This window comes from Entelurus aequoreus, linkage group LG15 (genome assembly GCF_033978785.1).
Source record: "Entelurus aequoreus isolate RoL-2023_Sb linkage group LG15, RoL_Eaeq_v1.1, whole genome shotgun sequence".
NCBI lineage: Eukaryota > Metazoa > Chordata > Actinopteri > Syngnathiformes > Syngnathidae > Entelurus > Entelurus aequoreus.
The window spans coordinates 47,666,579-47,678,949 of record NC_084745.1 but is presented as its reverse complement, the minus strand read 5'-3'; the positions used below and the strand labels follow the sequence as shown (position 1 = coordinate 47,678,949).

General features: G+C 41.1%; 1 protein-coding gene across 14 annotated transcripts in view; it reads right to left on the bottom strand.

The window, feature by feature from the left end:
* si:ch211-285f17.1 (sickle tail protein) overlaps positions 1-12,371 on the bottom strand; it is a 351,576-nt gene that overhangs the window by 113,076 nt on the left and 226,129 nt on the right. The window lies entirely within an intron of this gene.

Here is a 12,371-nt window from a genome sequence, read left to right as displayed (position 1 = left end):
TGTAGATGCCCATATAGGCTGTTCAGATTTACTTTACAAAAGAGAAGTGTAGGATACTTCTCTTGTTGCCTTATTTGTATTTGACCACTACTGTTTTCTGTTTATTTGTTACTGACTGTGGCAGGACACCTCTGCCTCTGTTTCACTTTATGTTGCTGGTAAATAATATGGTTGTAGTAGTAGGCTAAAGTTAAATTATTTAGTATGCACTAATTAAAGGGGCAGAGCTTTAAGAGACATATTAGCTTTTATATTTTATAAGATATATTTTTTGTAAGAACCACAATTAATAAATATATTTCAGTGAATAACTTATTGTTCAAATCTGTATATAAATATGTACATAAAGTGTTGTAATTATATTGTAAAATGGATGAATGGATGGACGTTTAAAACAAAACTGTTATTATTAATTAGTAAGTATACATTTTTTGAGCCTTTTTAGAGAAAATCATATCATTGTAGTAAATTATGCAAATTACTCGATGATGTCATGTTGACCACGCCCATAGCCACGCCCCCACCACCACAGGTATCTTGGCAGTTTATGGGAAACACTGGTAGAGGCTCCTCTATGGGGTCTTGGGGCACTAGGAAGTTAACCCCTTTACTACTGTTACCTAGGGGTGTAACGGTACACAAAAATTTCGGTTCGGTACGTACCTCGGTTTAGAGGTCACGGTTAGGTTCATTTTCGGTACAGTAAGAAAACAACAAAATATACATTTTTGCGTTATTTATTTACCAAATTTGCAAAATCTTCCACCAAAAATATTTTTCTTAGTGGAATATTTGATGTGAAGTAATCGGAACCTTGGATAGGTCAATAATTCATAATAACATTGATTTTGATTCAATATTATGTTTTGAGCAATGACAGTTTGGGGGGAAAAAAAACTGCTTTGTTTTATTAGTCAACATTGCAACTTTTTCTAAATTACATTTAACCTTTAAGCTTTTTTATTTCACATTTTGTTAAGTTTTTGTTTATTTTAATAGTATTTTTAGAATGTGCCGTGGGCCTTTAAAACATTAGCTGTGGGCCGCAAATGGCCTCCGGGGCACACTTTTGACACCTCTGCTATAGATAATAAAAAATTAAATCTGATAAATATATGGATAAAAAGCAGAGCCTGGCGACGCATGCGCGTTAATCATAACTCTCTCTCTCTCTCTCTCTGTCTCTGCCCCTCCCTCACCAATGCTGCTGCGCGCACAATTTGTTTTGTTTTTAACCCCTTCTTAACCCTGAACGTACATTGAAAATACACTCGACCCTAACTCAAAATGCCGGACATTTGAAGCATTTAAGAAACTCCGCCCTGACAGCTCCGCAAAAGAGGACATGTCCGGTGAAAAGAGGACATATGGTCAGTCTATCGTAGCCCGTTAGCTGCTAGCATGCCGTGTGTTGTGCCTCAGTGTGCATTGTTTGCAGTCTGATAGTTTATATATCAAAGATGAAATCTTAACATTGCAACACATGCCAATACGGCCGGGTTAACTTATAAAGTGCAATTTTAAATTTCCCACGAAATATCCTGCTGAAAACGTCTCGGTATGATGACGCCTGCGCGTGACGTCACGGATTGTAGAGGACATTTTGGGACACCATCGTGGCCAGCTATTAAGTCGTCTGTTTTCATCGAAAAATTCCACAGTATTCTGGACATCTGTGTTGGTGAATCTTTTGCAATTTGTTTAATGAACAATGAAGACAGCATAGAAAAAAGCTGTAGGTGGGAAGCGGTGTATTAGCGGCCGGCTGCAGGAACACAAACACGTAGAGAACTGGGACAACAGAGACCCTTACCAGGAGGACTTTGAGTTGGATACGCGATACCGTGAGAACGCAACTGCGGCTTCCAAACATTTGATCGCTTGCCCGTACGTGCGTGCCGCTATGTGCATGTCACGTACGTGACTTTGGGGAAATATATGTGCTGTATGAACTTTGCGGAGGTGAACGGTACTTTGGGCTGTGGGATTGAGTATGTTGTGCGGGTGTTTGATTTGTATTGGCGGGTTATATGGACGGGAGGGGGGAGGTGTTTCTTATGCGGGATTCATTTGTGGCATATTAAATATAAGCCTGGTTGTGTTGTGGCTAATAGAGTATATATATGTCTTGTGTTTATTTACTGTTTTAGTCATTCCCAGCTGAATATCAGGTCCCACCCGCCTCTCACAGCATCTTCCCTATCTGAATCGCTTCCACTGCCCTCTAATCCTTCACTCTCACTTTCCTCATCCACAAATCTTTCATCCTCGCTCAAATTAATGGGGTAATCATCGCTTTCTCGGTCCGAATCGCTCTCGCTGCTGGTGGCCATGATTGTAAACAATGTGCAGATGTAAGGAGCTCCACAACCTGCGATGTCACGCTACTTCCGGTACAGGCAAGGCTTTTTTATCAGCGACCAAAAGTTGCGAACTTTATCGTCGATGTTCTCTACTAAATCCTTTCAGCAAAAATATGGGAATATTGCGAAATGATCAAGTATGACACATAGAATGGATCTGCTATCCCCGTTTAAATAAGAAAATCGCATTTCAGTAGGCCTTTAATTTGCCCAGGTCTGCTGTAGATCATACAGTGGATGGGTGTTGTTGAAATGTGTCAAAGGTCAGATTGCAACTGTTCTCACTGACAAACGATCCAAATGGCAGCAAAATGAATACAAGGTTTCACGTTCATCACCAGCCCAAACCTCGACTTTGCGAGGTCTGCTGGTGGCTAGCCGGCAAATTAGAACACAAGCTAATCCCGATTTGTGTTGTGAAGATAAGCCGGGGCTAACAAGGCTCCAAAAAGTGCACAGTGCAAAGAGCTGAGAGGTGATTAGCCGCTCTGATTAAGACACTCGCATTGTGATTGAGACGCTGTGCAAAAACTCCGTCTGGCTCGACTCGTTATCTGCCGTGATCAGATGCAGGCCAATCATCGGGCCTTCTGTCCAAGGGGCTTACCGCGGAGACACGCGGGATTAGACGTAGCATCGGCGCCACTACAGGAGCCGCTTGCCCTCCTAAAACTTGCAACCTTTACCCGCCATCCCGTTAAGCCGGGGAGGGGGGGTCAAGGCTTTGGCCTCAGTTATGTTTGAGATGGTTGTTTGTGGTCTGAGTGCAGCTCATTCAAAGGTCCCAACCGGTGCTACTGATTGTTAGTGATGATCATTTCAAAACAGAGCTGCAAAATAAAAGATGGTTCACCCACCAAAGTGACATCACATCCTTAAATTGATGATGATGAGAACAGACTTAGAGTCTGTGTGTATGTGTATATGTGTGGTGGGGAGGGGTTGTGGCAGTGCGTCAAAAAGAGTACAGATCCTGCTCTGTCTATGACAGACCTGGGCAAAATACGACCCATTAAGATTTTCAATCCGGCCCGCCGGATGTTCTACATAATTTTTTTAGACCTTTAACATCTAAACTGTAGCCGCCATTATGATGTGCAGTGCTGTTTTTAAATGACCGTAAGTCTTGAACTATAGAGGGTAGAGATAATATCGGACTGCCGATAATATCGGCCGATAAATGCTTTAAAATGTAATATCGGAAATTATCCGTATCGGTTTAAAAAAAGTAAAATGTATGACTTTTTAAAACGGACGTAGGGAGAAGTACAGAGCGCCAATAAACCTTAAAGGCACTGCCTTTGCGTGCCGGCCCAGTCACATAATATCTACGGCTTTTCACACGCACAAGTGAATGCAACGCATACTTGGTCAACAGCCATACAGGTCACACTGAGGGTAACCGTATAAACAACTTTAACACTGTTACAAATATGCGCCACACTGTGAACCCACACCGAACAAGAATGACAAACACATTTCGGGAGAACATCCGCACCGTAACACAACATAAACACAACACAACAAATACCCAGAACCCCCTGCAGAACTAACTCTTCCGGGACGCTACAATATACACCCCCGCTACCTCCCACACCTACCCAAACCCCGTCCACCTCAACCTCCTAATGCTCTCTCAGGGAGAGCATGTCCCAAATTCCAAGCTGCTGTTTTGAGGCATGTTAAAAAAAATAATGCACTTTGTGACTTCAATAATAAATATGGCAGTGCCATGTTGGCATTTTTTTCCATAACTTGAGTTGATTTATTTTGGAAAACCTTGTTACATTTAGGGCTGCAACTAACAACTAATTTGATAATCGATTAATCTGTCAATTTTTACTTCGATTAATCGATTAATAATCGGATAAAAGAGACAAACTGCATTTCTATCCTTTCCAGTATTTTATTGGGGGAAAAAAACAGCATACTGGCACCATACTTATTTTGATTATTATTTCTCAGCTGTTTGTACATGTTGCAGTTTATAAATAAAGGTTTATAAAAAAAATAATTAAAAAAATTAAAACAAATTTTAAAAAAAGTAGCCTCTGCGCATGCGCATAGCATAGATCCAACGAATCGATGACTAAATTGATCGCCAAATATTTTCATAATCGATTTAATCGATTAGTTGTTGCAGCCCTAGTTACATTGTTTAATGCATCTAGCGGGGCATCACAACACAATTAGGCATTATAATGTGTTAATTCCACGACTGTATATATCGGTATCGGTAATTAAGAGTTGGACAATATCGGAATATCGGATATCGGCAAAAAAGCCATTATCGGACATCTCTAATTTCTACAAATTAGGAAGGTTTGTGTCATGTTTGTTCGCCTACAGAAAATATATTAAAACAAACAAAAACATTTTTCTTCATCTTTTTCCATTTGCACACATCTCTGAAAGAGGTCCAGGGAGCCACTAGGGCCGCGGGTTGCTGACCCCCGAGACACAGCTGGAATGTGTCATTCATCAAGCTCCATTATCAGGATGTAACAATAGTGTTAAAAGCTCTTTTGTCTGCCAAATGTATATATTTTATATCGTCTATATCGCGTAACCCTACACCTGTTCCAAAAAACCTCAACAAGCTAATGCACAGGGAGATCTGCAGTAGCAGTTGTATTGCCTATTTCCTGGCCGCACATGAAGGCACCAGGACTCGACCTCATGGTCACCTGTCAGCCTGCACTTACGTAGCGTCTATCTTTCGATCGCAAAATCACATGTCGATTCGTCCGGTCACCGCCGCCCTAAAATGGCCGCTGAACTGTGCCGAACAAAAAAAACTCTCCACCTCGAAATTCACGGCTCATCACACACAGACACACGAGCGCACAGGCGGAAGGAGGAATTGTGTGTTTGGGCGGTTCATAGCTGGAGGCCCTCGGGCCAGCAGAGGGTGTGTGGTGGTGGTGGTGGTGGTGGGCCCAGAGGGATGTTATCTCATTGCACTGATCCAAGTCGTTCATGGTCTGCTGAGGACCGGAGGAAATTAAACCACCGGCTTTTGTGTGTGCAAGATGAATAAAACACTTTAAGGGGCTGTTAGCAAATTGCTCACAGTACATTTCTCAAAGCAAAAATAAAAGAGGAACACCATTGGCTAGCTTATGTTAACATTAGTGGTTTAACAGAAGATATACGTGCTAAAACTGCCTTTATTTTCTAGAGTTACAAATTTTTTTTATATCCGCCCTGAATAAAATTATTGGTGTTTACGGCGTACCGTATTTTTCAGACTATAACGCGCACTTAAAATCCTTTCATTTCCCTAAAACTCGACAGTGCGCCTTATAACCCGGTGCGCCTAATGTACGGGATCATTTTGGTTGTGCTTACCGACATGGCACTGCCATATTTATTATTGAAGTCACAAAATGCATTATTTTTTTTAACATGCCTCAAAACAGCAGCTTAGAATTTGGGACATGCTCTCCCTGAGAGAGCATGAGGAGGTTGAGGTGGGTGGGGTTGGGGGTAGCGGGGGGTGTATATTGTAGCGTCCCGGAAGACTAAGTGCTGCAAGGGGTTCTGGGTATTTGTTCTGTTGTGTTTATGTTGTGTTACGGTGCGGATGTTATCCTGAAATGTGTTTGTCATTCTTGTTTGGTGTGGGTTCACAGTGTGGCGCATATTTGTAACAGTGTTAAAGTTGTTTATACGGCAACCATCAGTGTGACCTGTATGGCTGTTGACCAAGTATGTTTTACATTCACTTGTGTGTGTGAAAAGCCGTAGATATTATGTGATTGGGGCGGCACGCAAAGAATCAGAATCAGAATCAGAATCAGAATAGTTTTATTGCCATTGTTTGAGAACGGGTTCACAAACTAGGAATTTTTCTTGGTGCTAACGTGCGACATAAAACACATATAACACATATTTGGTATAAAAAGAGCTGTGACTGAGCTATCAGATAGACTTAGAAGGGATTCAAGGAATTCAAGGAGCTGCTGTTACGAGTTATTCTTCATTTGCCTGATGGCCGAGGGGAAAAAACTGTTCAGGTGGCGGGAGGTGTGGGTCTGGATGGAGCGTAGTCTCCTGCCTGAGGGGAGAGGGGAGAATAGTGTGTGTCCAGGGTGAGAAGAGTCAGCTGTGATCCGACCCACACGCCTCCTGGTCCTGGAGGAGAACAAGTCCTGGAGGGATTAAAGGCAGTGCCTTTAAGGTTTATTGGCGCTCCGTACTTCTCCCTACGCCCGTGTACACAGCGGCGTTTTAAAAAGTCATACATTTTACTTTTTGAAACCGATACCGATAATTATGAAATAATTTCCGATATTACATTTTAAAGCATTTATCGGCTGATAATATCGACATCCCTAATTTTAACAGAAGTGTAGATAGAACATGTTAAAAGGGAAAGTAAGCAGATATTAACAGTAAATGAACAAGTTGATTAATAATTCATTTTCTACCACTTGTAATAAAGTAAAAATAATAGGTAGATAAATGACACAATATGTTACTGCGTATGTCAGCAGACTAAATTAGGAGCCTTTGTTTGTTTACTTACTAATAAAAGACAAGTTGTTTTGTATGTTCACTATTTATTTAAGGACAACATTGCAATAAGAAACATATCTTTAATTTACCCTAAGATTTTTTGTTATAATAGAACCAATAATGCAATTTTTTGTGGTCCCCCTTATTTAGAAAAGTACCAAAAAGTATCAACAAGTATAGAAAGACATTTTGGTACCGGTACTAAAATATTGGTATCGGGACAACACTCTATTCTATTGCAGAGGTTCTACAGGGGGGGTTGTGAAAATGTTGGTTGTGTCATGACCTGCATCCCCCAGTCATGTCCTTGGTGCTTTGTTGTGGTTCTGCTTAGCTTAGTGTACATTTTACCAGCACTCCAAGTCCTCCTTTGTTTACATTTTTGTTGCTCAAAGTGTCTGAGCTCACACACCTGTTTCTGTTTATCGATTAGTGTCGCCACCTGTCATCATGGCTAATTAGCTCCTTTACTTACACCCGTCTCGCCGTTCAGCAGGCGGTTCAATGTTGGCTACAGTTTTAAGTCTGTGTAATGTTTTTGTGAATGCGAGCATCAAGCTACTTTCTTAGTTCATGTTTTGCTGCGATGCTAAAGGTTGCCAGGCGCTTCATGTATTTTTTGCCTCGTGAGTAGAGATGTCCGATAATATCGGCCGATAAATGCTTTAAAATGTGATATCGGAAATTATCGGTATCGGTTTCAAAAAGTAAAATGTATGACTTTTCAAAACGCCGCTGTACGGAGTGGTACACGGACGTAGGGAGAAGTACAGAGCGCCAATAAACCTTAAAGGCACTGCCTTTGCGTGCCAGCCCAATCACATAATATCTACGGCTTTTCACACACAAAAGTGAATGCCATTCATACTTGGTCAACAGCCATACAGGTCACACTGAGGGTGAACGTATAAACAACTTTAACACTGTTACAAATATGTGCCACACTGTGAACCCACACCAAACAAGAATGACAAACACATTTCGGGAGAACATCCGCACCGTAACACAACATAAACACAACAGAACAAATACCCAGAACCCCTTGCAGCACTAACTCTTCCAGGACGCTACAATATACACCCCCTGCTACTCCCTACCGAAAACCCTGCCCACTTCAACCTCCTCATACTCTCTCAGGGAGAGCATGTCCCAAATTCCAAGCTGCTGTTTTGAGGCATGTTAAAAAAAATAATGCACTTTGTGACTTCAATAATAAATATGGCAGTGCCATGTTGGCATTTTTTTTCACAACTTGAGTTGATTTATTTTGGAAAACCTTGTTACATTGTTCAATGCATCCAGCGGGGCATCACAACAAAATTAGGCATAATAATGTGGTAATTCCACGACTGTATATAACGGTATCGGTTGATATCGGAATCGGTAGTTAAGAGTTGGACAATATCGGAATATCTGCAAAAAAGCCATTATCGGACATCTCTACTCGTGAGTATTAAAAGACTTTCCTTACCGGTAATCATTTTTTCTTATGTTTCACACAGAAAATTCCCACAAATTCAAATGTCTTTAAAATGCATATGAACATTTAAACATTGATACAACACAATGTAGTGTGGTTTATACACTATATAAAAAATTAAAAAAATTATGTAATTGTATTCACGTTAGCATTTCGGATAGCTCGCGATTAGTGCTCTTGTAGCCTGCTCGCGATTATGCCAATTGCCAGCTAGCAAATAGCACTCCAGTTGTCCGCTCGCGATTAGCACACCAGTTGTCAGGCACTGATTCGCTTGCTAGTTTTTCAGTAAGCACAAATTTTCCTGCTAGCGATTACCGTGCGAAGTGTCAGCTAGCAATTAACGGTTTTAGACTATATACCGTATTTTTCGGACTATAAGGCGCACTTAAAATCCTTTCATTTTCTCAAAACTCGACAGTGCGCCTTATAACCCGGTGCGCCTAATGTACGGAATAATTTTGGTTGGGCTTACCGACCTCGAAGCTCCTTTATTTGGTACATGGTGAAATTATAAGTGTGACCAGTAGATGGCAGTCACACATAAGAGATACGTGTAGACTGCAATACAATGGCAGTCACACATAAGAGATACGTGGCCTGCTTGTGGTTAGAGTGTCTGCCCTGAGATCGGTAGGTAGTCAGTTCTAGTCATACCAAAGACTATAAAAATGGGACCCATTACCTCCCTGCTTGGCACTCAGCATCAAGGGTTGGAATTGGAGGTTAAATCACCAAAAATGATTCTCGAGCGCGGCCACCGCTGCTGCTCACTGCTCCCCTCACCTCCCATGGGGTGAACAAGGGGATGGGTCAAATGCAGAGGACAAATTTCACCACACCTAGTGTGTGTGTGTGGCAATCATTGGTACTTTAACTTTAACTAGACTGCAATATAACTCAAGTAAACAACACCAACATTTTTTAGACTATATAATTGGAATATCTTAGTATTGCACAAAAACAAGGTACATTCAGGACCAGTTTAATTTAAAACACAGTTTGATACAGGCTATATAATTAGGGGTTCCTGCTCCATCTCTTCATCAGTTTAATGTGATTTAAACACATTGTGTTTAAAATCACAATAAACTCGTGGAGATGCAGTAATTCTTTGACATTGTTGACAACTATCATTAACAAAATTTTGTCGCCGAAAATAGTTGGTGACGTCACCGTTCGTGTTTTCCCGGACATAAGCGAACATGATTGCCACGCAACGGGAAGGGGAAAAACCACAGCGAGTAAAAACTAAACACGTCAAATACACGACGATCTTGCACAATTTGCAAAGTGTACCTTGTTTTTTCACGGCGGTACGTCTGTTGCGCGGAACAATTTAAAGCGGAGTCATGTCGGACATCTGGAGGATGTACAATAGTTAGTCCTTCACCTTTTTTGACTGAGGGGCCCAACTTTTCCACTACAGAGGGACATGGGACCACCTATGCCACCTATTAGCAGACATATTACCTGGCGTTTTGTTTCGCAATATTATGCAAAAGCAACTTTTCTTACCTTCTGGTACCTGCTGATCTGTATTTGCGATCTGCATAAGTCCTGAAAATGCACTCGGGTCTATGCCATATTTTGACCAAAGAACCACCATTACATGTTATGTAGACCACAAGGAAGTGTTTTACATTTAGAAAAAAATAATAATAATATGACCCCTTTAATGCGCCTTTTGTATGAAAATAGACCCGAATAGACCCGTTCATCGGCAGTGCGCCTTATAATCCGGTGCGCCCTATGGTCTGGAAGATACGGTAATAATACTATTCACTGCCAAAAACATATTTGGGACACTAAAGGTTGGGCAGCATTATTATCATCATAACACAAAGAGAATGAAAATGACACGGCCGGGTGCACACCAGTGATAAACTGGCAACCAAGGTAATCAAAAAGGTTAACCAACGAACGAGATTTCTCTACAAAATCTCCTCTCTGGTCAACAAAAGCACCATGAGGATTCTGGCGGGAACTCTCGTTCAACCCTTTTTCGATTAAGCATGCACCTCCTGGTACCCTAGCACCTCCAAAACCCTCAAATCTAAACTACAAACATCCCAGAACAAGAAGGTCAGATTACTTCTAGACCTCCACCCCAGATCCCACCTCACTCCTACCCACTTCTCCAAAATGGGCTGGCTCAAGGTGGAGGACAGAGTAAAACAACTTGCACTGAGCCTAGTCTTTAAAATCCACTACACCTCCCTGATACCGAAGTACATGTCAAACTACTTCCTTAACGTAAATGACCGCCATAACAACAACACCAGGGGGAGCTCCACTAACCACGGTAAACCCAGATTCCGAACTAACAAAGGTCTTAACTCATTCTCTTTCTATGACACAACAATGTGGAATGCGCTCCCAACAGGTATAAAAGAAAGGGCATCTCTATCCTCCTTCAAAACCATAATGAAGGTTCACCTCCAGGCAGCTACAACCCTAAACTAACACCCTCCCCGGATTGCTAATAATCAAATGTAAACAATCAACTCACTCTCTCTCTCTCTCTCTCTCTCTCTCTCTCTCTCTCTCTCTCTCTATGTCCACTACTTGCTGTCCATATCCCCCCCCCCCTCCACACCCCGATTGTAAATAATGTAAATAATTCAATGTGATTATCTTGTGTGATGACTGTATTATGATGATAGTATATATCTGATAGTATATATCTGTATCATGAATCAATTTAAGTGGACCCCGACTTAAACAAGTTGAAAAACTTATTCGGGTGTTACCATTTAGTGGTCAATTGTACGGAATATGTACTTCACTGTGCAACCTACTAATAAAAGTCTCAATCAATCAATCAATCAAAGTGTGCATTCATCTGTGCGCTGCTAGCGACCTGTTCCAGTACAGTAAGCCGAATATCTCTAGCTCTATGCACACTCTCTCACTCACTGTTTCTCTCCCTCCGTGTTCATTTGTCTCGTGTCCTTTGTCGTCCTCCAGCAGCATTCCTCCGTTACCGCGTCACGAGCTGCGTGTCTCGTCTCCCCCTATTCCCTCCGGTTCCCTGGCTGCCTCTTGGATCTCGACCGCCCGCCTGGACACGGACTCTGACGCCTCGCCTCTGCCCACGGACCTCCGAGCTTGCCTTGCCCCCTTGGACTTCCGCATCTCGCTCAACACTTCCGGTAACACTCGTCAGATAATCGCTACACATAGTCGCACACCATACACATTTTCGATTAGTTTCACACTCCATCCTTTTGTAAATATAATGAATAGAGCTATAACTACATCCCTGCATTCGGTGCAGTCTTCTTCTCCCTGTACCGTAACAGGCAATACAGTTAAAAAAAAAAAATTGCCTTAATAATTTTGAGTTGAACAACAAATTGTGTAAACGGGGAGCAGATATTAAAGGTTCAAATGTGATGAATATTTAATGGACCACAATGGAAACAAGCCTTTTGGCTTTTTGTGCCATCCATTTGCCTTTTTAAAGCATTACATTGATTCAATTATTTAAGACGTCAATAAACTCCTCAATCAATCAATCAATAAAGGTTTATATGGCCTTCTGCTCCTTTTATTTAATATGATGTTGATTTTTTTGTTTGACCTTTATTGAATGACATAAAAACAAAAATGGAAATAGAGTTACACTCAAGTCAGAAGTGGAATATTGTATACTTGCAAAGAAAAAGGCTAATTTATACTGAACTACTGCACAATAGAACAAAAATATTTGCTCAAATATTTGGTTAAAAGTGCTGAATTAAAAACTCTCCCTGAAGGCCTTTTAGTCCAAAATGAGATGTTAACTTAGAGCTCAGGGTACAAGGTTGTTGGGTTTTTTTAGGTTTTTTATATTATTTATTTTATTTTTTTGTTATAAGAGTGTTTTAAATTCGTTGTGAACATTGCTAGCTTTTTATTTACATTTTTCATAAACCTTTATTTACTCAGGGTACAAGGTGTACTCGTCAAAAAAGGAATAAACAGCGTCTCCGCCGAGTGAAAGAACGTCTTTTGACGTAACA